The following is a 24,709-nucleotide window of genomic DNA, read 5'->3' as shown; positions in this document are numbered from 1 at the left end:
GTGTCATTTTAAGGAGTAGAGAACAAGATATTGAAGAAGGGGAAAAGTGTACAAGATATTTTTTTTAAAAAATTATAACACGGGGAGGGGCTTTGACAACTTTGAAATCGGATGGGAGGGTGGTAAATGAAACAGAAGAGATTTTAAGAGGGGTGGAAAACTTTTATAGTGATTTATATGGCCTAAAACAAGTACACGACGATACCTTAATGGAAGTTTTAAATTTTTTAGACAAAAAGCTCCAGAGTCAATGTGCACTTTTAAGACAGGATTTTACGATTTTAGAAATACAAAAAGCTCTGAAAGGTTTTAAGCGTGGGAAGTCCCCAGGACTAGACGGACTACCACTTGAATTTTACTTGACCTTTGGGGACATTTTAGCACATGACTTACTGACTGTTTTTAAAGAATTTGACAATGTGAACAGACTTCCAGACAGCTTCAGAATAGGGATAGTGACGCTATTACATAAGAAAGGCGACAAGACTGACTTAAAGAATTGGCGACCCATCACTCTTTTAAACGTTGACTGCAAACTTTTTAGCAAAATTTTAGCCACGCGTATGTCGACAGTTTTAGCAGACGTAATCCACTTGGATCAAGCATGCGCCGTGCCCGGAAGGAAGATCACGGACAGCCTGGTACTGATCAGAGACGCCATCTGTTTTGCGAGAGACAGAAACATTCAGCTAGTAGTCCTAAATTTAGACTTTGAAAAGGCATTCGACCGTATCTCGCACCAGTTCCTGTTTAAGGTACTGGAAAAAATGGGTTTTCCTGGGAGGTTTATAGCCTGGGTGGGACTGCTGTACAACGATCTGTCTAGCAGAATTTTGGTTAACGGGCATTTATCCAAAGCTGTAAAACTCTACAGCGGCGTCCGTCAGGGGTGTCCTTTATCTCCCCTTCTGTATGTGGCTTGTATTGAGCCACTGGCACAAATCTTGAGAAGGGATAAATGGATTAAAGGACTAGACATCCCAGGGACTGGTGGACTGACGGCGACCTGTGTTTTATATATGGATGACGTGACCCTTTTAGCGACTGACCTTTTATCAGTACGAAGAGCAATGGACTTGACTGACTGGTACGGTCGGGCCTCGGGCGCCAAGCTCAATAGGAGTAAGTCCGAGGCCCAGCTCTTCGGGCCGTGGGGGAACGTGGACACAGTTGGACTAGATTTGGATTTTAAAGACAATGATTTGAAAATTTTAGGTGTAAAATTTGACAGAGAGGGTGGAGGACAAGGAAACTGGACTGACATGTTAGGGAAAGTCAGGCAAAGACTGGGCTTTTGGGGACTGAGACAATTGACGTTTGAAGGCAAGATTTTAATTTTTAAAGCTGTGATTTTACCACTGATTTTACTTGTCTGCTCTGTTTTTAGTCCCCCAAGACGATTCCTGGCCAACCTGGAGAGGGCGGTATTTTATTACCTGTGGGGGTCCAAGTGGGAACGACTAAAGAGGGAGGTCGTCAAAAAGAAAAAAGAGAATGGCGGGAAAGGCCTCCCAGACCCCCACCTGTTTTTAGGCAGCCGCTTTGCCGCCCTCCACATCCAGTACGCACTGACCCCATCCAGAGAACACAAGACAGCAGCCATGACCCGATTCTGGATGGGGTCATACCTAAGAACTTTGAAAATTTTACCCATTGATCTTAAAAGTCCTGTGTCTTTTAATTTGTCAAAAGAGCATAGTTTTATTAAGAAATTTTTAAAGAAATATCTTTTAGAGACAAATGATGCCACCATTTTAACTAACCATAAGTCTCTTATCTCTCTTGTGCAGGATCGAGAATCGGTGAGCCCGGTTCCAGGCCTCACACTAGGTGAGGCCAAAGATGTTTGGAGGAACGCAGCCCACCCAGCTCTCCAGAACAGGCTTAAAGACTTGTCGTGGATGGTGGCTCATGAGATCCTCCCGGTCAGGGCGGTTATGCACTCCAGAGGCATGGCCAAAAACTCCACCTGCCCACGGTCCGGATGTGGTTCCCCGGAGACCGTTCGACATCTGCTCTGGGAGTGCGGCGCTGCGCGGGACCTGTGGGCCAAGACCGGCCCCCTGTTTTTCCCGTGCCTGCCAGCGGGTGGGGCCCAGGTGGACTACAAGCTCGCCATCCTGGGGGTGGGTCAGGGCTTGAAGGAGCTGACACAACCAAAATTTTCCTCGCTCTGGCTCACCCTAAACGTGATCAAGGATGCCATCTGGGTCACCAGAAATCTGCTGGTGGGGAAACGCGTGACGGTCCCCCTCCACGCGTGCGAGCAGAAAATAAGATCAACGCTGCAGGGTGGGCCGCACGTCGTTATTCGGATGGGGGGGCCGGGGTCACACGTAGAAGGTCCCGGCCGCCACCGACCCTGGCCGCCCGTAGATGCACCCTCACCACACCGGCTACGGGAACAGCGGGCCAGCGGGCCGGAGGAGAGGGGATCTCCGCTGGGCACCAGAAGCGGGGAGTCTGGGGCCTGTTCTGGAGACCTGGAGTGAATGGACAATCTTGATAGGGACTCACCCTCGATCCTGTACAAGAGATGTTTTATTTGGCATGTTTTATTGTTCTATTGTTTTTATGTTTTATTCCTATTTATTTTAATCCATTTACGTTTCCTTTAAAACAACACAAATATTAACATACATGGACTTTTACACAACACACAATCAATAATTGATTTTTAACTATAAAGTGTGTCCTTTTATTTGTTTGTTTTGTTGTTTTAAGATGTGTAAATAAATACTTGATTTAAAAAAAAAAAAAAAAAAAAAAAATGTAAATGGAAAACATGGAATGAAAACTTGTGACAATAAAACTTTTTCGAAAGAAAAATCTGTTCTTATCAGTTTAATATCTGATACGTGCCGTACCCGGGCACCATATATTAAATTGATTTTTGGAACTGGGAGATGGAAGAGGGGCTTGCTCCGTCCACTCCACGCATCGACCCGGTATTGCAGTACTTCTGGGAACGGTGCACCCCCAAAAACTGTGTTCAATGAAAGAGATGTTTTAGTCTTGTGTGGCAGCAGGTGTTAATGGAAGTAACGTATATTGCTGTGTATGGGTGCTTTAAAGGTGTTGTAGGTGATCATATGCTATACAGGTAATGGTGGTGTGAGAGGGAAAAAAAAACAACAACTCTGTTCTTATCTCGTTTAACATCTGATTCGTCCACTATCCGGTGACCGCGTATGAAATTGATTTTTGGCTCATGGATCCGGAGCATGAAAACAACATCATCCACAACAACAACAGCAAAAGAGCCCGACTCTGCAGGTTTTTGATGTCTCTCTCTTATCTCTTGGAGTTTTTACGAATGAGCTGATGAGTTGAATCAGGTGTGTGTTTGATTGTCCGACCGTTGGTGAGGATTGCGGAGAGGGACACGGTGCCTCTGACGGGAGGCCTGGGAATTCATACTTACCTGGCAGGGGAGACACCATGATCAGGAAGGTGGTCCACCCAGGGCGAGGCTCGGCCATTGCACTCCGGTTGTGCTGACCCCTGCGAATTCCCCAAATGTGGGAATCTCGACTGCATAATTTATGGTAGTGGGGGACTGCGTTCGCGCTCTCCCCTGGACACACTGGTTAAAAGAGCAGATTGTTCGAGTTCCTCTTCTTCTGGTATTTAACGACCTAGGAAGTCCAGAGAATTGAACTGCAGTGGTTGATCGAGAGATGTAAAACTCTCAACCAAGGACCAGTCTGCAAAAGTAGGGCTGTTTTTTAGTTTATTTTTTTCATCATTCTTCAAATAATCTCCATTATTCAACCAGCGCTTTTATTGGCAGTAGTGGTCCTAGAAGCAAAGTTGTTCCGAATGAGGAGTTCTATCATGTGGTATGAATACCTTGTGCATGTGTGAAAAATCACCTGACATACAGTCGCCTATGGCCGTATTCATGTTGTTGTTTTTACTGTTTACAGCGCCACCAAGTGGCCAGTCGCCACATCCCTTTTCACCTGAGCACAGGCTGAGCCCGTGCACAGGTGTACCGACTTGGGTGTAATTGTCTCATTCCGTTGGAGAGTTATGGCCATTTAAGTAAAGCCCGCCTCGCCCACTCCCAACGTTTTGGCGTCCCGTCGCCAACGTGAATCGAAATTCCGACTTTTTTCCCCATCGCTGTCGGCAATCAGACTCCAGGGAATCTTTCTGCACCGGTTTGGGTCAGATCGGGCGAAAGACCTAGGACTAGTGTGCAAAAGTAGCTTTTTCACAAAATCCCAAATACCCGAAAATCTCGCCAGCGCAACCATCGAATCCGAGGCCTGCGTCTTGTTCGGCCCGAGCCAAGGATTCCGGTGATGTAAGACACTTGGGTCTGCGACGGACGGTTCAGGAGTTACGAGGCATTTCGTACTTCTGATCGCTGCAGCGCCACCTTGGGGCCGAGCCTTGGTGATGTTGTAGACCGGGCGGGTACTACCATCCCTCAAGAGTTTCAAGTCTCTACGACGTACGCTTTGGTCTGCCCGCTCACTTTTAGGGCAGAATGTTTGTTGGTCCAAAATCCCAGGTTGCACTCCAAAGTGTCGTGTTGTGCGCTCTGCTGTGATCCATTTTCGGTGTCAACAGTCAAGCTGAGCTTGTATTGCTGTGAGCTGAGCTTGTTTGTTGGCGACCTTTAGACCCTCTCGCCACGGCCCAGGTGGGCGTGGCCTTTGACGGCTCCCCCGCCTCTGCGTCATTGTGTCATCGCTTCTCGGCCTTTTGGCTAAGATCAAGTGTAGTATCTGTTCTTATCAGTCTTTTATTAGTGTTCTTTTAAAAGTTCATATCATTTTAACTATACTGCTCATGGCCCTCACAATCTCTACAATAAATGTGAGAAGTGTGAGAAGTGATATACGAGCACAGAGCGTTTTATCCTTTTTAAAATCCTGTAAGTCAGATGTGTTTTTATTGCAAGAATGTGCTTTGCCCTTTTTATCCAATTACAGAAAGTGGGAGGAGCTTTGGACCCCTGGACATTCTATCTGGAGTGGGTCCAATTTTAACAAAAATGACGGTGTTGCTATTTTAATCAACAATCCAAACATCTTGGTGAAGGGCAGCACGGTGGTAAGGGATGGGCGAGCAATTTTAGCAAACTTGACTTTTTTAGATAAGGATTTTAATGTTCTTAATGTGTATGGTTTTAATGATAAGAATGAAAGATATGAGCTTTTAGAAGACCTGCAGCCCCACATGTTAGGGAGGGCCCCTTTGGTGGTGGCAGGGGATTTTAACTGTGTCTTAACTCCGAAAGATAGGAAGAGGGTAGAAGGTTTTAAATTTGACAAAACATCGGTTTTATTGCAAAATTTAGTCAGAGATTTTAATTTAGTCGACTGCTTTAAAAAAATGCATCAGAGAGAGGAGGGCTTCACCTGGTTCAGTGGTGATGGCACCAGAGCCTCTCGCATTGACTACATTTTTACACGGGACTGCTTGCCAACCGATGCTACATTATCCCCCCTCTTTTTTTCTGATCACATGATGCTATCCTGCACCCTTTCACTGGCCTCTGGTGTGACAGTAGGAGGAGGGCTGTGGAAGTTGAACTGCTCCCTGTTGGAGGATGAGGAAGTATTTAGTGAGTACAGGGAGCAGTTCAGCCGATGGCAGACCCTCCAAGACTTTTATGATTCACGTGCACAGTGGTGGGAAATGGTAAAGGAACGGACGAGACAGTTTTTTAAGAAAATAGGAAAGGAGAAAAAGAAAAAAGAAAAGAGACGCATGATGGGGTTGCAAAAACGACTACAGAGGTATTTTAATCTTTTAAAAATTGGGTTTGATTTTAGTGAAGAAATAAAAGAAGTAAAACAAGAAATGTCAGTTTTAGCCCAAATTCAAAGTAAAGGTGTCATTTTAAGGAGTAGAGAACAAGATATTGAAGAAGGGGAAAAGTGTACAAGATATTTTTTTTAAAAAATTATAACACGGGGAGGGGCTTTGACAACTTTGAAATCGGATGGGAGGGTGGTAAATGAAACAGAAGAGATTTTAAGAGGGGTGGAAAACTTTTATAGTGATTTATATGGCCTAAAACAAGTACACGACGATACCTTAATGGAAGTTTTAAATTTTTTAGACAAAAAGCTCCAGAGTCAATGTGCACTTTTAAGACAGGATTTTACGATTTTAGAAATACAAAAAGCTCTGAAAGGTTTTAAGCGTGGGAAGTCCCCAGGACTAGACGGACTACCACTTGAATTTTACTTGACCTTTGGGGACATTTTAGCACATGACTTACTGACTGTTTTTAAAGAATTTGACAATGTGAACAGACTTCCAGACAGCTTCAGAATAGGGATAGTGACGCTATTACATAAGAAAGGCGACAAGACTGACTTAAAGAATTGGCGACCCATCACTCTTTTAAACGTTGACTGCAAACTTTTTAGCAAAATTTTAGCCACGCGTATGTCGACAGTTTTAGCAGACGTAATCCACTTGGATCAAGCATGCGCCGTGCCCGGAAGGAAGATCACGGACAGCCTGGTACTGATCAGAGACGCCATCTGTTTTGCGAGAGACAGAAACATTCAGCTAGTAGTCCTAAATTTAGACTTTGAAAAGGCATTCGACCGTATCTCGCACCAGTTCCTGTTTAAGGTACTGGAAAAAATGGGTTTTCCTGGGAGGTTTATAGCCTGGGTGGGACTGCTGTACAACGATCTGTCTAGCAGAATTTTGGTTAACGGGCATTTATCCAAAGCTGTAAAACTCTACAGCGGCGTCCGTCAGGGGTGTCCTTTATCTCCCCTTCTGTATGTGGCTTGTATTGAGCCACTGGCACAAATCTTGAGAAGGGATAAATGGATTAAAGGACTAGACATCCCAGGGACTGGTGGACTGACGGCGACCTGTGTTTTATATATGGATGACGTGACCCTTTTAGCGACTGACCTTTTATCAGTACGAAGAGCAATGGACTTGACTGACTGGTACGGTCGGGCCTCGGGCGCCAAGCTCAATAGGAGTAAGTCCGAGGCCCAGCTCTTCGGGCCGTGGGGGAACGTGGACACAGTTGGACTAGATTTGGATTTTAAAGACAATGATTTGAAAATTTTAGGTGTAAAATTTGACAGAGAGGGTGGAGGACAAGGAAACTGGACTGACATGTTAGGGAAAGTCAGGCAAAGACTGGGCTTTTGGGGACTGAGACAATTGACGTTTGAAGGCAAGATTTTAATTTTTAAAGCTGTGATTTTACCACTGATTTTACTTGTCTGCTCTGTTTTTAGTCCCCCAAGACGATTCCTGGCCAACCTGGAGAGGGCGGTATTTTATTACCTGTGGGGGTCCAAGTGGGAACGACTAAAGAGGGAGGTCGTCAAAAAGAAAAAAGAGAATGGCGGGAAAGGCCTCCCAGACCCCCACCTGTTTTTAGGCAGCCGCTTTGCCGCCCTCCACATCCAGTACGCACTGACCCCATCCAGAGAACACAAGACAGCAGCCATGACCCGATTCTGGATGGGGTCATACCTAAGAACTTTGAAAATTTTACCCATTGATCTTAAAAGTCCTGTGTCTTTTAATTTGTCAAAAGAGCATAGTTTTATTAAGAAATTTTTAAAGAAATATCTTTTAGAGACAAATGATGCCACCATTTTAACTAACCATAAGTCTCTTATCTCTCTTGTGCAGGATCGAGAATCGGTGAGCCCGGTTCCAGGCCTCACACTAGGTGAGGCCAAAGATGTTTGGAGGAACGCAGCCCACCCAGCTCTCCAGAACAGGCTTAAAGACTTGTCGTGGATGGTGGCTCATGAGATCCTCCCGGTCAGGGCGGTTATGCACTCCAGAGGCATGGCCAAAAACTCCACCTGCCCACGGTCCGGATGTGGTTCCCCGGAGACCGTTCGACATCTGCTCTGGGAGTGCGGCGCTGCGCGGGACCTGTGGGCCAAGACCGGCCCCCTGTTTTTCCCGTGCCTGCCAGCGGGTGGGGCCCAGGTGGACTACAAGCTCGCCATCCTGGGGGTGGGTCAGGGCTTGAAGGAGCTGACACAACCAAAATTTTCCTCGCTCTGGCTCACCCTAAACGTGATCAAGGATGCCATCTGGGTCACCAGAAATCTGCTGGTGGGGAAACGCGTGACGGTCCCCCTCCACGCGTGCGAGCAGAAAATAAGATCAACGCTGCAGGGTGGGCCGCACGTCGTTATTCGGATGGGGGGGCCGGGGTCACACGTAGAAGGTCCCGGCCGCCACCGACCCTGGCCGCCCGTAGATGCACCCTCACCACACCGGCTACGGGAACAGCGGGCCAGCGGGCCGGAGGAGAGGGGATCTCCGCTGGGCACCAGAAGCGGGGAGTCTGGGGCCTGTTCTGGAGACCTGGAGTGAATGGACAATCTTGATAGGGACTCACCCTCGATCCTGTACAAGAGATGTTTTATTTGGCATGTTTTATTGTTCTATTGTTTTTATGTTTTATTCCTATTTATTTTAATCCATTTACGTTTCCTTTAAAACAACACAAATATTAACATACATGGACTTTTACACAACACACAATCAATAATTGATTTTTAACTATAAAGTGTGTCCTTTTATTTGTTTGTTTTGTTGTTTTAAGATGTGTAAATAAATACTTGATTTAAAAAAAAAAAAAAAAAAAAAAAATGTAAATGGAAAACATGGAATGAAAACTTGTGACAATAAAACTTTTTCGAAAGAAAAATCTGTTCTTATCAGTTTAATATCTGATACGTGCCGTACCCGGGCACCATATATTAAATTGATTTTTGGAACTGGGAGATGGAAGAGGGGCTTGCTCCGTCCACTCCACGCATCGACCCGGTATTGCAGTACTTCTGGGAACGGTGCACCCCCAAAAACTGTGTTCAATGAAAGAGATGTTTTAGTCTTGTGTGGCAGCAGGTGTTAATGGAAGTAACGTATATTGCTGTGTATGGGTGCTTTAAAGGTGTTGTAGGTGATCATATGCTATACAGGTAATGGTGGTGTGAGAGGGAAAAAAAAACAACAACTCTGTTCTTATCTCGTTTAACATCTGATTCGTCCACTATCCGGTGACCGCGTATGAAATTGATTTTTGGCTCATGGATCCGGAGCATGAAAACAACATCATCCACAACAACAACAGCAAAAGAGCCCGACTCTGCAGGTTTTTGATGTCTCTCTCTTATCTCTTGGAGTTTTTACGAATGAGCTGATGAGTTGAATCAGGTGTGTGTTTGATTGTCCGACCGTTGGTGAGGATTGCGGAGAGGGACACGGTGCCTCTGACGGGAGGCCTGGGAATTCATACTTACCTGGCAGGGGAGACACCATGATCAGGAAGGTGGTCCACCCAGGGCGAGGCTCGGCCATTGCACTCCGGTTGTGCTGACCCCTGCGAATTCCCCAAATGTGGGAATCTCGACTGCATAATTTATGGTAGTGGGGGACTGCGTTCGCGCTCTCCCCTGGACACACTGGTTAAAAGAGCAGATTGTTCGAGTTCCTCTTCTTCTGGTATTTAACGACCTAGGAAGTCCAGAGAATTGAACTGCAGTGGTTGATCGAGAGATGTAAAACTCTCAACCAAGGACCAGTCTGCAAAAGTAGGGCTGTTTTTTAGTTTATTTTTTTCATCATTCTTCAAATAATCTCCATTATTCAACCAGCGCTTTTATTGGCAGTAGTGGTCCTAGAAGCAAAGTTGTTCCGAATGAGGAGTTCTATCATGTGGTATGAATACCTTGTGCATGTGTGAAAAATCACCTGACATACAGTCGCCTATGGCCGTATTCATGTTGTTGTTTTTACTGTTTACAGCGCCACCAAGTGGCCAGTCGCCACATCCCTTTTCACCTGAGCACAGGCTGAGCCCGTGCACAGGTGTACCGACTTGGGTGTAATTGTCTCATTCCGTTGGAGAGTTATGGCCATTTAAGTAAAGCCCGCCTCGCCCACTCCCAACGTTTTGGCGTCCCGTCGCCAACGTGAATCGAAATTCCGACTTTTTTCCCCATCGCTGTCGGCAATCAGACTCCAGGGAATCTTTCTGCACCGGTTTGGGTCAGATCGGGCGAAAGACCTAGGACTAGTGTGCAAAAGTAGCTTTTTCACAAAATCCCAAATACCCGAAAATCTCGCCAGCGCAACCATCGAATCCGAGGCCTGCGTCTTGTTCGGCCCGAGCCAAGGATTCCGGTGATGTAAGACACTTGGGTCTGCGACGGACGGTTCAGGAGTTACGAGGCATTTCGTACTTCTGATCGCTGCAGCGCCACCTTGGGGCCGATTGGGCCGAGCCTTGGTGATGTTGTAGACCGGGCGGGTACTACCATCCCTCAAGAGTTTCAAGTCTCTACGACGTACGCTTTGGTCTGCCCGCTCACTTTTAGGGCAGAATGTTTGTTGGTCCAAAATCCCAGGTTGCACTCCAAAGTGTCGTGTTGTGCGCTCTGCTGTGATCCATTTTCGGTGTCAACAGTCAAGCTGAGCTTGTATTGCTGTGAGCTGAGCTTGTTTGTTGGCGACCTTTAGACCCTCTCGCCACGGCCCAGGTGGGCGTGGCCTTTGACGGCTCCCCCGCCTCTGCGTCATTGTGTCATCGCTTCTCGGCCTTTTGGCTAAGATCAAGTGTAGTATCTGTTCTTATCAGTTTAATATCTGATACGTGCCCTACCCGGGCACCATATATTAAATTGATTTTTGGAACTGGGAGATGGAAGAGGGGCTTGCTCCGTCCACTCCACGCATCGACCCGGTATTGCAGTACTTCTGGGAACGGTGCACCCCCAAAAACTGTGTTCAATGAAAGAGATGTTTTAGTCTTGTGTGGCAGCAGGTGTTAATGGAAATAACGTATATTGCTGTGTATGGGTGCTTTAAAGGTGTTGTAGGTGATCATATGCTATACAGGTAATGGTGGTGTGAGAGGGAAAAAAAAACAACAACTCTGTTCTTATCTCGTTTAATATCTGATTCGTCCACTATCCGGTGACCGCGTATGAAATTGATTTTTGGCTCATGGATCCGGAGCATGAAAACAACATCATCCACAACAACAACAGCAAAAGAGCCCGACTCTGCAGGTTTTTGATGTCTCTCTCTTATCTCTTGGAGTTTTTACGAATGAGCTGATGAGTTGAATCAGGTGTGTGTTTGATTGTCCGACCGTTGGTGAGGATTGCGGAGAGGGACACGGTGCCTCTGACGGGAGGCCTGGGAATTCATACTTACCTGGCAGGGGAGACACCATGATCAGGAAGGTGGTTCACCCAGGGCGAGGCTCGGTCATTGCACTCCGGTTGTGCTGACCCCTGCGAATTCCCCAAATGTGGGAATCTCGACTGCATAATTTATGGTAGTGGGGGACTGCGTTCGCGCTCTCCCCTGGACACACTGGTTAAAAGAGCAGATTGTTCGAGTTCCTCTTCTTCTGGTAGTTAACGACCTAGGAAGTCCAGAGAATTGAACTGCAGTGGTTGATCGAGAGATGTAAAGCTCTCAACCTAGGACCAGTCTGCAAAAGTAGGGCTGTTTTTTAGTTTATTTTTTTCATCATTCTTCAAATAATCTCCATTATTCAACCAGCGCTTTTATTGGCAGTAGTGGTCCTAGAAGCAAAGTTGTTCCGAATGAGGAGTTCTATCATGTGGTATGAATACCTTGTGCATGTGTGAAAAATCACCTGACATACAGTCGCCTATGGCCGTATTCATGTTGTTGTTTTTACTGTTTACAGCGCCACCAAGTGGCCAGTCGCCACATCCCTTTTCACCTGAGCACAAGCTGAGCCCGTGCACAGGTGTACCGACTTGGGTGTAATTGTCTCATTCCGTTGGAGAGTTATGGCCATTTAAGTAAAGCCCGCCTCGCCCACTCCCAACGTTTTGGCGTCCCGTCGCCAACGTGAATCGAAATTCCGACTTTTTTCCCCATCGCTGTCGGCAATCAGACTCCAGGGAATCTTTCTGCACCGGTTTGGGTCAGATCGGGCGAAAGACCTAGGACTAGTGTGCAAAAGTAGCTTTTTCACAAAATCCCAAATACCCGAAAATCTCGCCAGCGCAACCATCGAATCCGAGGCCTGCGTCTTGTTCGGCCCGAGCCAAGGATTCCGGTGATGTAAGACACTTGGGTCTGCGACGGACGGTTCAGGAGTTACGAGGCATTTCGTACTTCTGATCGCTGCAGCGCCACCTTGGGGTCGATTGGGCCGAGCCTTGGTGATGTTGTAGACCGGGCGGGTACTACCATCCCTCAAGAGTTTCAAGTCTCTACGACGTACGCTTTGGTCTGCCCGCTCACTTTTAGGGCAGAATGTTTGTTGGTCCAAAATCCCAGGTTGCACTTCAAAGTGTCGTGTTGTGCGCTCTGCTGTGATCCATTTTCGGTGTCAACAGTCAAGCTGAGCTTGTATTGCTGTGAGCTGAGCTTGTTTGCTGGCGACCTTTAGACCCTCTCGCCACGGCCCAGGTGGGCGTGGCCTTTGACGGCTCCCCCGCCTCTGCGTCATTGTGTCATCGCTTCTCTGCCTTTTGGCTAAGATCAAGTGTAGTATCTGTTCTTATCAGTTTAATATCTGATACGTGCCCTACCCGGGCACCATATATTAAATTGATTTTTGGAACTGGGAGATGGAAGAGGGGCTTGCTCCGTCCACTCCACGCATCGACCCGGTATTGCAGTACTTCTGGCAACGGTGCACCCCCAAAAACTGTGTTCAATGAAAGAGATGTTTTAGTCTTGTGTGGCAGCAGGTGTTAATGGAAGTAACGTATATTGCTGTGTATGGGTGCTTTAAAGGTGTTGTAGGTGATCATATGCTATACAGGTAATGGTGGTGTGAGAGGGAAAAAAAAAAAACAACTCTGTTCTTATCTCGTTTAACATCTGATTCGTCCACTATCCGGTGACCGCGTATGAAATTGATTTTTGGCTCATGGATCCGGAGCATGAAAACAACATCATCCACAACAACAACAGCAAAAGAGCCCGACTCTGCAGGTTTTTGATGTCTCTCTCTTATCTCTTGGAGTTTTTACGAATGAGCTGATGAGTTGAATCAGGTGTGTGTTTGATTGTCCGACCGTTGGTGAGGATTGCGGAGAGGGACACGGTGCCTCTGACGGGAGGCCTGGGAATTCATACTTACCTGGCAGGGGAGACACCATGATCAGGAAGGTGGTTCACCCAGGGCGAGGCTCGGCCATTGCACTCCGGTTGTGCTGACCCCTGCGAATTCCCCAAATGTGGGAATCTCGACTGCATAATTTATGGTAGTGGGGGACTGCGTTCGCGCTCTCCCCTGGACACACTGGTTAAAAGAGCAGATTGTTCGAGTTCCTCTTCTTCTGGTAGTTAACGACCTAGGAAGTCCAGGGAATTGAACTGCAGTGGTTGATCGAGAGATGTAAAACTCTCAACCTAGGACCAGTCTGCAAAAGTAGGGCTGTTTTTTAGTTTTTTTTTTCATCATTCTTCAAATAATCTCCATTATTCAACCAGCGCTTTTATTGGCAGCAGTGGTCCTAGAAGCAAAGTTGTTCCGAATGAGGAGTTCTATCATGTGGTATGAATACCTTGTGCATGTGTGAAAAATCACCTGACATACAGTCGCCTATGGCCGTATTCATGTTGTTGTTTTTACTGTTTACAGCGCCACCAAGTGGCCAGTCGCCACATCCCTTTTCACCTGAGCACAGGCTGAGCCCGTGCACAGGTGTACCGACTTGGGTGTAATTGTCTCATTCCGTTGGAGAGTTATGGCCATTTAAGTAAAGCCCGCCTCGCCCACTCCCAACGTTTTGGCGTCCCGTCGCCAACGTGAATCGAAATTCCGACTTTTTTCCCCATCGCTGTCGGCAATCAGACTCCAGGGAATCTTTCTGCACCGGTTTGGGTCAGATCGGGCGAAAGACCTAGGACTAGTGTGCAAAAGTAGCTTTTTCACAAAATCCCAAATACCCGAAAATCTCGCCAGCGCAACCATCGAATCCGAGGCCTGCGTCTTGTTCGGCCCGAGCCAAGGATTCCGGTGATGTAAGACACTTGGGTCTGCGACGGACGGTTCAGGAGTTACGAGGCATTTCGTACTTCTGATCGCTGCAGCGCCACCTTGGGGTCGATTGGGCCGAGCCTTGGTGATGTTGTAGACCGGGCGGGTACTACCATCCCTCAAGAGTTTCAAGTCTCTACGACGTACGCTTTGGTCTGCCCGCTCACTTTTAGGGCAGAATGTTTGTTGGTCCAAAATCCCAGGTTGCACTTCAAAGTGTCGTGTTGTGCGCTCTGCTGTGATCCATTTTCGGTGTCAACAGTCAAGCTGAGCTTGTATTGCTGTGAGCTGAGCTTGTTTGCTGGCGACCTTTAGACCCTCTCGCCACGGCCCAGGTGGGCGTGGCCTTTGACGGCTCCCCCGCCTCTGCGTCATTGTGTCATCGCTTCTCGGCCTTTTGGCTAAGATCAAGTGTCTGGTCACTGGTTGAGACAGCGATCGCCTCTTGGAGGTTTCTTGGCTCAAGATCACCCTGTATCCTGAGCCATACAACTTTTAGGAGGTACATTGATCCAGTTGCTTTTACTTCTGTACTGTATTAAGGTAAGATTTTTTATCTATTTATTTATTTATTGTTATTTGAATTATTATTTATTTGTATTTTATTTTATTGTTTATTTTTAGGCTGTTGGTGCCTCCAACATGTCGGCTGCCCGTGCCGGCGTGCGGAGGCACCACAGCGTGCGTTTTAGTTTTTTAGAAAAAGATGGAAAGAAGTTGGAAATGTCCAGACTAAATTTTTCTAGGAAACTGATGCAGAAATGTTTAGGGTTTACCCCCGTGGATTTGAATTGCATTCTGACCCTGCCTTTTAACAAAGGCTTTGATGTGAGTTTTAAGAATGCAGCACTGTTAAATGACTTCTGGCAACTCTTTGACACACATAAGACCCAGTTCTCCATGTTTAAAGTGGAGAAACTAACTGATAACACACAAAAAGTGGTTATTGTTAGGATGTTCAATGAGACTGTAAATGGAGAAGATGTTTGTACATGGTTGGGAAGATTTTGCACTGTGAGGGGCCAGGCTATGAAGGTTTATGATGAAGACGGTATTTGGAATTGTGCCTGGAGGGTCCCCATTAAGCAATGGGAAGACCCCCAGGGCTTCCAAGGTCTGAGGCATTTGCCACAAATGATAGTTCTGGGAGAAAACAGGGGCTACATCCACTATCAGGGGATGCCCAAACTCTGCCGGCGATGTGGGGAGTTGGGGCACCTTGTTGAAGCATGCCAGAAAGTCTTTTGTAACAAGTGTAGAGAAATTGGACACTCTTTTGACGAATGTCCCAATGGCAGAAGGTGTAATCTTTGTGGAGACTTTTCCCATCTCTACAGAGATTGCCCCAAATCGTTTGCCAACAAAGTTAAAGCACACAAAATGGCGGTTGAGGAGAGAGTGCAACAGGATAACGAGGAGGCGGAGCCAGATTCAAATCTCCCGCCAAACCCTGTGATTGGTGGAGAGAAAGCAGATGACAGAGGTAACGAAGGGGTGGAGCAAAGGAGTGAAGTAAAACAAGGTGAGGAAGATCAAATGGAAGGGACAGATGAAGACAACACAGAGGTAAGTGAAAATGCAGGGGAGGATACAGACGAGTTACAAACAAAAAGTCAATTAAGTGAGCAACTCCCCTGTGCTCAATCGATAAATAAAAAGAGAGCGGCACATTCCCCTCTCTTGAAAGAAACCGATAAAGATAAAATAGGAAGATTCTCTGACTCCTCCTCGTCAGACGACCTGAATAGATTATTCCCAAGTCATACAGCAAATGAGATTTCTTTCTTATCGATTGAGCTGAAATCATCCACACCCAGGAGCTCACCCTGTGATTCAGAAGGGAAAGAAACTCATTCCCCTGCCTCCCCTTTGGTGGGAACGCAGGAAGAGTTTGTTTTACAAGGAAATCTGTTTTTTAATGGATAGTTGTTTTTAAATTTTTAAAATGTTGTATCTGTCTTCTTTTATACTCATTTTAATGCTCACGACCATCACTATCTCCACTTTAAACGTGAGAAGTGTGATGTCACAAATGAGAGCACAAACAGTTTTAAATTTTTTAAGTACACAACCCTCTGATGTCTTTTTACTACAGGAATGTGCCTTACCCTTTTTAAAAGACTACAAGAAGTGGGAAGACCAATGGCAGCAAGGACCCTCCTTATGGAGTGGTTCAAATCAAAATAAAGCAGACGGAGTAGCCATCCTGATAAAAAACACACAAATATTGGTGAAAGGGAGCACAATATTAAGAGACGGACGGGCCCTTTTAGCCAATTTGACTTTTTTAGGGAGGGATTTTAATGTTTTAAACTTTTACGGGAACACAGAAAAAAATGACAGATACAGCCTTTTAATAGATATGCAGTCCCACTTACTAGGAAAGACTCCTTTAATTTTCGCAGGAGATTTTAATTGTGTTTTACAGAGGAAAGATAGGAAAGGGGCAGGGGAGGATTTTAAAAAGGACAAGACTACAGTTTTACTGCAAAATATAATAAAAGATTTTAGACTGACTGACGTTTTCAAATCCATGCATCCCAACAATGTGGGCCACACCTGGTTCAGTGGTGATGGCACCAGAGCTTCCCGCATTGATTATATTTTTACCAGAGACTGGTCTTTATTGGATGCCAGATTAACCCCACTTTTCTTTTCTGATCACACTATGCTATCTTGCACCCTATCACTTCCTCCCGGTTTGACAACAGGTAGAGGTCTGTGGAAGCTAAACTGCTCCCTGTTGGAAGACCTGGAGATAGTAAAAGAATACAGGGAGCAGTACAGCAATTGGCAGACCCTACAAGACTTCTATGATTCAAGAGCACAGTGGTGGGAGATGGTGAAGGGAAAGACCAAGACTTTTTTTAGATGGGCAGGGAAAAAGAAAAAAGGAAAAGAATATAGACAAATGGTGGGACTGCAAAAGAGGCTACAACGCTACTTTCATCTTTTTAATCAGGGGTTCGACTTTAAGGATGAAATAAAAGACGTCAAAAAGGAAATGTCTGAATTGGCAGAAGTTAAAAGTAGAGGAATTATTCTGAGAAGTAAAGAAAAGGAAATAGAGCAGGGAGAGAAATGTACACGATACTTTTTTAAGAAAATACTTAATAGAGGTGGAGCAATGGTGAAATTGAGAAACAAAGAAAGAGAAATGATGACAGACACAAATGGTATTTTAACAGTAGTAGAAAGTTTTTATGAGGAACTCTATGGAAAAAAGGTAATTGATGATGGTATTTTAAATGAAACACTAACCTTTATAGAGAAAACTGTAAAAGATAGTGCAGGTCTGACAAATGATTTTAACCTCCTTGAGATGGACAAAAGCTTAAAAAATTTTAAAAAGGGGAAATCCCCTGGAGATGACGGACTCCCTCTAGAATTTTATCTGACCTTTTGGGACATTTTAAGACAAGACTTACTGGCTGTTTTTAATGACTTTGATAACCTCGACCGACTTCCAGACAGTTTTAGAATGGGTATAATGACACTTTTACACAAAAAAGACGACAAGACAGATTTAAAAAACTGGCGTCCTATAACCCTTTTAAACTTTGACTGTAAACTTTTTAGTAAACTTTTATCAACACGAATGTCAAGAGTTTTAGCAGAATTGATCAACCCGGATCAAGCCTGCGCCGTCCCTGGGAGAAAGATCACGGACAGCCTCGTACTGATAAGAGATGCCATCTGTTATGCGAGAGACAGAAATATTCGGCTGATAGTTTTAAACCTAGATTTTGAAAAAGCATTTGACAGAGTCTCGCACCATTACTTGTTTCAAGTATTGGGGAAAATGGGCTTTCCTGGGAGATTCTTAGCTTGGGTGGGATTGCTGTACAGGGACATAACCAGCAGAATCCTAGTTAATGGGAACCTTTCAAAAGCGATAGATATACGCAGCGGTGTCCGTCAGGGCTGTCCGTTATCTCCTCTCCTGTATGTGGCTTGCATCGAACCCCTAGCGCAGGTCTTGAGAACGGACAAGTGGATAACGGGACTGACCATACCCGGGACCGGAGGACTGACTGCAAAGACTGTTTTATATATGGATGATGTTAACCTTTTATGCACTGACGTTTTATCAATACAGAGGACCATGGACTTGACAGACTGGTTTGGGAAAGCGTCTGGAGCTAGACTGAACAGAGAAAAGACCCAGGCACAGTTCTATGGCCCATGGGAACCTAGCAAGACTGTTGGACTGGACATCACTATTAAAAAGACAGACTTAAAAATACTGGGCATAAAATTTGACAGAGACGGGGGAGGGAGTGGAAATTGGCATGATGTGATGGGAAAAGTGAGGAAAAAATTGGGGTTCTGGGGACTGAGACAGCTGACAGTTGAAGGGAAGGTTTTAATTCTAAAAGCGGTGATTTTACCACTGTTCTTATTGTTATGTTCTGTTTTTTCCCCCCTAGATTCTTTCTTGTATCTCTGGACCGGTCCATGTTTTATTTCCTGTGGGGGTCCAAGTGGGAGAGGCTAAAAAGAGGAATTATGAAGAAAGCACCAAAAAATGGAGGAAAAGGCGTACCGGACCCTCACTTGTTTTTAGGAGCCAAATACACTGCACTACACCTAAAGTATGCCCTGACCCCATCCAGACAAGACAAAACAGCAGCCATGGCCCGGTTCTGGGTGGGGTCTTTTTTAAGATCCATCAATATTTTACCAACAGACTTGACAACACCACTTGCATTTGACCAACCCCCTGCATACACTCATATAAAAAAGTTTTTAAAGAATTTTAATTTGGAAAAAGAAAGAGTGACTGTTTTAACCAACCACCGCTCTATCCTCTCCCTTGTGCAGGAACGGGAACAAGTGTGTCCAGTGCGCGGGCTCACTCTAGGTGAAGCCCAAAAGGTTTGGCGAAATGTATCCCACTCAGCTCTTCATAACCGACACCGAGACCTGGCTTGGATGGCTGCCCATGAGATCCTCCCGGTCAGGGCCGTGATGCACTCCCGAGGCATGTCAGAGAATCCCATCTGCCCGCGGCCCGGGTGTGGCGAGACAGTGAGGCATGCCCTCTGGGAGTGCAGTGCTGTGAGGGACCTGTGGGCAACAGCTGGCCCCCAGCAATTCCCGTACCTGCCAGTAGGGGGGGTCCCAGACTACCCTATGGGGAGAGGAGGGGTGAGCCAAGATGAAACACCAGCTAAAACACCATCAAAGCTATGGCTCACCATCCTCTGTATCAAAGACGCCATTTGGACCTCCAGAAACCTACTGGTAGGGAAGCGCATGCAGGTGTCCCTCCACGCCACCATCCAGCTGGCTAAGTCAAGGCTGCAGGATTACACCGCATGTCGCCATTCGGATGTGGGGGTCAGAGCTTCACAGGAAAAGGTCCCCATAGCCACGAGCCCTGACTGCCCGTAGATGCCCCCCAACATCTTAGGTGGAGCAGCGGCGCCTCGGTTCAAGAGGATCTCCTCCGGGCCCAGAAGGGTCGGGTCCTTGGGACTGGTTTTGAAGAGCTGAGTGGAGGTTTAAAATGGTTATAAGGACATACCCACTCCTGTACAATGGAAGAGAGAGCTTTTAAACTGTTTTTTTTTTTATTTTTTTTTTTTTATTGTTTTATCTGTATATTTATTCTATTTATTACCTTTTTTATTCATACCTTACTTAATTTTTTATTTTTAACAGAATGCTTTTCTTTTACTTAAAAAAAGTATATGTACTGTATATGTATATATGTATACGTGTATGTATTTATATATATATGTGTGTGTATGTGTATGTATATATATATATATATATATGTACATGGGCAAATGGAACTGTTTTATCGCTTCAAAAACAAAAGAACAAAGAACAAAAAAGCATGTGAACATTCTGTAAAAATGATATGATGTATAAATGAATGAAATGGCACAATAAAAATATGTCAAAAGAAAAAAAGTGTGTTCAAGTGTCAAGTGTCAAGTGTTCAATGAAAGAGATGTTTTAGTCTTGTGTGGCAGCAGGTGTTAATGGAAGTAACGTATATTGCTGTGTATGGGTGCTTTAAAGGTGTTGTAGGTGATCATATGCTATACAGGTAATGGTGGTGTGAGAGGGAAAAAAAAACAACAACTCTGTTCTTATCTCGTTTAACATCTGATTCGTCCACTATCCGGTGACCGCGTATGAAATTGATTTTTGGCTCATGGATCCGGAGCATGAGAACAACATCATCCACAACAACAACAGCAAAAGAGCCCGACTCTGCAGGTTTTTGATGTCTCTCTCTTATCTCTTGGAGTTTTTACGAATGAGCTTATGAGTTGAATCAGGTGTGTGTTTGATTGTCCGACCGTTGGTGAGGATTGCGGAGAGGGACACGGTGCCTCTGACGGGAGGCCTGGGAATTCATACTTACCTGGCTGGGGAGACACCATGATCAGGAAGGTGGTTCACCCAGGGCGAGGCTCGGCCATTGCACTCCGGTTGTGCTGACCCCTGCGAATTCCCCAAATGTGGGAATCTCGACTGCATAATTTATGGTAGTGGGGGACTGCGTTCGCGCTCTCCCCTGGACACACTGGTTAAAAGAGCAGTTTTTTCGAGTTCCTCTTCTTCTGGTAGTTAACGACCTAGGAAGTCCAGAGAATTGAACTGCAGTGGTTGATCGAGACATGTAAAACTCTCAACCTAGGACCAGTCTGCAAAAGTAGGGCTGTTTTTTAGGGTTTTTTTTCATCATTCTTCAAATAATCTCCATTATTCAACCAGCGCTTTTATTGGCAGCAGTGGTCCTAGAAGCAAAGTTGTTCCGAATGAGGAGTTCTATCATGTGGTATGAATACCTTGTGCATGTGTGAAAAATCACCTGACATACAGTCGCCTATGGCCGTATTCATGTTGTTGTTTTTACTGTTTACAGCGCAACCAAGTGGCCAGTCGCCACATCCCTTTTCACCTGAGCACAGGCTGAGCCCGTGCACAGGTGTACCGACTTGGGTGTAATTGTCTCATTCCGTTGGAGAGTTATGGCCATTTAAGTAAAGCCCGCCTCGCCCACTCCCAACGTTTTGGCGTCCCGTCGCCAACGTGAATCGAAATTCCGACTTTTTTCCCCATCGCTGTCGGCAATCAGACTCCAGGGAATCTTTCTGCACCGGTTTGGGTCAGATCGGGCGAAAGACCTAGGACTAGTGTGCAAAAGTAGCTTTTTCACAAAATCCCAAATACCCGAAAATCTCGCCAGCGCAACCATCGAATCCGAGGCCTGCGTCTTGTTCGGCCCGAGCCAAGGATTCCGGTGATGTAAGACACTTGGGTCTGCGACGGACGGTTCAGGAGTTACGAGGCATTTCGTACTTCTGATCGCTGCAGCGCCACCTTGGGGTCGATTGGGCCGAGCCTTGGTGATGTTGTAGACCGGGCGGGTACTACCATCCCTCAAGAGTTTCAAGTCTCTACGACGTACGCTTTGGTCTGCCCGCTCACTTTTAGGGCCGAATGTTTGTTGGTCCAAAATCCCAGGTTGCACTCCAAAGTGTCGTGTTGTGCGCTCTGCTGTGATCCATTTTCGGTGTCAACAGTCAAGCTGAGCTTGTATTGCTGTGAGCTGAGCTTGTTTGTTGGCGACCTTTAGACCCTCTCGCCACGGCCCAGGTGGGCGTGGCCTTTGACGGCTCCCCCGCCTCTGCGTCATTGTGTCATCGCTTCTCGGCCTTTTGGCTAAGATCTAGTATCTGGTCCGAGGGTAGAGGCAGCGATCGCCTCTTGGAGGTTTTTCCGGCTTGGGTCGTTCAGTGGCTTGAGCCTCAAACTTCTGAGAGGTATATTGGCAGTGCCTTTTTTTTTTTTTTATCCGGACGACTTGGTTTTCCAAGGAATCTTTTGTTCTTAAGGTAAGTTATTTATTTATTTATTTATTTATTTATTACGGTTTTAAGGTTGTGTTTTAAATAGCTGTTGGTGTCTCCACCATGTCGGCTGCTCGTGCCGGCATGCGGAGGCACCACAGCGTGCGTTTTTTATTTAAAGAGGTGGATGGTAAGCTCCTGGGGTTGTCACGTCTTGACTTCTCCAGGAAGCTGATCCAGAAAGCCCTAAATTTTAGACCCGAGGACTTGAACTGCCTAGTAACTCTCCCCCTGAACAAAGGTTTTGATTTAAGTTTCAAAAGTGCTTCCCTGTTAATTGAATTCTGGCAAAGGTTTGATGCATGCAAAGCCCAATTCGCTATGTTTACTGTGGAGAAACTTTCTGACAATTCATTAAAAACTGTGATTGTTAGGATGTTTAATGAAACAGTGAATGGGGAGGACATTTGTGTCTGGCTGGGCAGATTTTGCACTGTTCGGGGTCAACCAACCAAAGTGTTAGATGAAGATGGTATCTGGAATTGCTCCTGGCGAATTCCCATTAAACAATGGGAGGACGCCGGGGGCTACCAGGGCCTGAAGCATCTGCCTTCAATGATTGTGTTGGGAGAGAACAGGGGCTACATTCACTACCAAGGAATGCCCAAACTGTGCAGGAAGTGTGGGAGGATGGGGCATTTAGCTGATGCATGCAAGGAATTAACATGTGGGAAGTGTAGAGGAATTGGTCACATCTTTGAAGAATGTACCATTGGCAGAAGGTGTAATCTTTGTGGTGAAACTGACCATCTCTACAGAGATTGCCCTAAAAGTTTTGCCAACAAATTGAAAGGGAACAAAATGGCCGCCCCACATGTGGAACAAACAAAAGAACAAAGAGAGAAGGAGGTGGTCCCTGAGATTTTGGCGGGAATTTCAAATTCCCAGCCAGCCTCAGGGATTTGTCAGGAAAAAGGAAGTGGGGGCCACAGGGGCGGAGTCACAGCTTGAAACCGAACAGGGGGAGGAAACCACTCCCGGACAAGATAAAGGAAAGGAAACAGAAGACGGAGAGGATGAAACGGTTTCCTCCCTCAACACCGTCTCGGAGGTGAGTATGCCCTCCAGTGGGAGTGAAACTGACCTTTCACTCCCAAATGCTCAAGTGCAGAAGAGAACTGCGGGATCTCCGTTGTGTGTAGTAGTGGAGAAAAGAATGAGGGCTACACAAGGGCTGGATAGTTTCTCCCCGGAGGATCCAGACCGCATGTGGCCCTCAGAATCCCCTAATGAAGTTTCCTTTCTGCATTTTAAGCTAAGAACATCAACACCGAAAGAGTCGCAAGAGTTCAGCTCTGTGGCTTCGGAAGTGTCAACCTCTTGCCCTCCTGAACCCAGCCCCCATGGGAGAAGGGAGAGGCATGAGGAACAAGAAATAACATAATTTTAAAGATGCCTCTGTATGTCTTTTATTAGTCTTCTATTAAAAGTTCATATCATTTTAACTATACTGCTCATGGCCCTCACAATCTCTACAATAAATGTGAGAAGTGTGAGAAGTGATATACGAGCACAGAGCGTTTTATCCTTTTTAAAATCCTGTAAGTCAGATGTGTTTTTATTGCAAGAATGTGCTTTGCCCTTTTTATCCAATTACAGAAAGTGGGAGGAGCTTTGGACCCCTGGACATTCTATCTGGAGTGGGTCCAATTTTAACAAAAATGACGGTGTTGCTATTTTAATCAACAATCCAAACATCTTGGTGAAGGGCAGCACGGTGGTAAGGGATGGGCGAGCAATTTTAGCAAACTTGACTTTTTTAGATAAGGATTTTAATGTTCTTAATGTGTATGGTTTTAATGATAAGAATGAAAGATATGAGCTTTTAGAAGACCTGCAGCCCCACATGTTAGGGAGGGCCCCTTTGGTGGTGGCAGGGGATTTTAACTGTGTCTTAACTCCGAAAGATAGGAAGAGGGTAGAAGGTTTTAAATTTGACAAAACATCGGTTTTATTGCAAAATTTAGTCAGAGATTTTAATTTAGTCGACTGCTTTAAAAAAATGCATCAGAGAGAGGAGGGCTTCACCTGGTTCAGTGGTGATTGCACCAGAGCCTCTCGCATTGACTACATTTTTACACGGGACTGCTTGCCAACCGATGCTACATTATCCCCCCTCTTTTTTTCTGATCACATGATGCTATCCTGCACCCTTTCACTGGCCTCTGGTGTGACAGTAGGAGCAGGGCTGTGGAAGTTGAACTGCTCCCTGTTGGAGGATGAGGAAGTATTTTGTGAGTACAGGGAGCAGTTCAGCCGATGGCAGACCCTCCAAGACTTTTATGATTCACGTGCACAGTGGTGGGAAATGGTAAAGGAACGGACGAGACAGTTTTTTAAGAAAATAGGAAAGGAGAAAAAGAAAAAAGAAAAGAGACGCATGATGGGGTTGCAAAAACGACTACAGAGGTATTTTAATCTTTTAAAAATTGGGTTTGATTTTAGTGAAGAAATAAAAGAAGTAAAACAAGAAATGTCAGTTTTAGCCCAAATTCAAAGTAAAGGTGTCATTTTAAGGAGTAGAGAACAAGATATTGAAGAAGGGGAAAAGTGTACAAGATATTTTTTTAAAAAAATTATAACACGGGGAGGGGCTTTGACAACTTTGAAATCGGATGGGAGGGTGGTAAATGAAACAGAAGAGATTTTAAGAGGGGTGGAAAACTTTTATAGTGATTTATATGGCCTAAAACAAGTACACGACGATACCTTAATGGAAGTTTTAAATTTTTTAGACAAAAAGCTCCAGAGTCAATGTGCACTTTTAAGACAGGATTTTACGATTTTAGAAATACAAAAAGCTCTGAAAGGTTTTAAGCGT

At 45.6% G+C, this 24,709-nt stretch overlaps 8 non-coding genes and 2 pseudogenes across 8 annotated transcripts; all 10 read left to right on the top strand.

Annotated features, from left to right (window-relative positions):
- Positions 1-2,808: 2,808 nt before the first annotated feature.
- On the top strand, positions 2,809-2,982 carry LOC143727466 (U2 spliceosomal RNA; annotated as a pseudogene).
- Positions 2,983-3,416: 434 nt separating this feature from the next.
- On the top strand, positions 3,417-3,580 carry LOC143726901 (U1 spliceosomal RNA). Its single transcript, XR_013199124.1, has one exon. It is a non-coding gene; the product is annotated as a U1 spliceosomal RNA (small nuclear RNA).
- A 1,120-nt stretch (positions 3,581-4,700) lies between these two features.
- On the top strand, positions 4,701-4,883 carry LOC143727505 (U2 spliceosomal RNA). Its single transcript, XR_013199513.1, has one exon. It is a non-coding gene; the product is annotated as a U2 spliceosomal RNA (small nuclear RNA).
- Positions 4,884-8,659: 3,776 nt separating this feature from the next.
- On the top strand, positions 8,660-8,833 carry LOC143727465 (U2 spliceosomal RNA; annotated as a pseudogene).
- Positions 8,834-9,267: 434 nt separating this feature from the next.
- Positions 9,268-9,431, top strand: LOC143726899 (U1 spliceosomal RNA). Its single transcript, XR_013199122.1, has one exon. It is a non-coding gene; the product is annotated as a U1 spliceosomal RNA (small nuclear RNA).
- A 1,129-nt stretch (positions 9,432-10,560) lies between these two features.
- LOC143727103 (U2 spliceosomal RNA) lies at positions 10,561-10,751 on the top strand. The gene has a single exon (XR_013199312.1). It is a non-coding gene; the product is annotated as a U2 spliceosomal RNA (small nuclear RNA).
- Positions 10,752-11,185: 434 nt separating this feature from the next.
- LOC143726890 (U1 spliceosomal RNA) lies at positions 11,186-11,349 on the top strand. Its single transcript, XR_013199115.1, has one exon. It is a non-coding gene; the product is annotated as a U1 spliceosomal RNA (small nuclear RNA).
- A 1,129-nt stretch (positions 11,350-12,478) lies between these two features.
- LOC143727237 (U2 spliceosomal RNA) lies at positions 12,479-12,669 on the top strand. Its single transcript, XR_013199442.1, has one exon. It is a non-coding gene; the product is annotated as a U2 spliceosomal RNA (small nuclear RNA).
- A 434-nt stretch (positions 12,670-13,103) lies between these two features.
- LOC143726683 (U1 spliceosomal RNA) lies at positions 13,104-13,267 on the top strand. Its single transcript, XR_013198918.1, has one exon. It is a non-coding gene; the product is annotated as a U1 spliceosomal RNA (small nuclear RNA).
- A 7,121-nt stretch (positions 13,268-20,388) lies between these two features.
- On the top strand, positions 20,389-20,552 carry LOC143726914 (U1 spliceosomal RNA). Its single transcript, XR_013199137.1, has one exon. It is a non-coding gene; the product is annotated as a U1 spliceosomal RNA (small nuclear RNA).
- The last annotated feature ends 4,157 nt before the right edge of the window (positions 20,553-24,709 follow it).

The sequence above is a fragment of the Siphateles boraxobius genome, unplaced genomic scaffold (assembly GCF_051911475.1).
Source record: "Siphateles boraxobius isolate OS27281-9 unplaced genomic scaffold, OSU_SipBor_1 77, whole genome shotgun sequence".
Lineage (NCBI taxonomy): Eukaryota > Metazoa > Chordata > Actinopteri > Cypriniformes > Leuciscidae > Siphateles > Siphateles boraxobius.
This window is presented reverse-complemented; position numbering and strand designations above follow the sequence as displayed.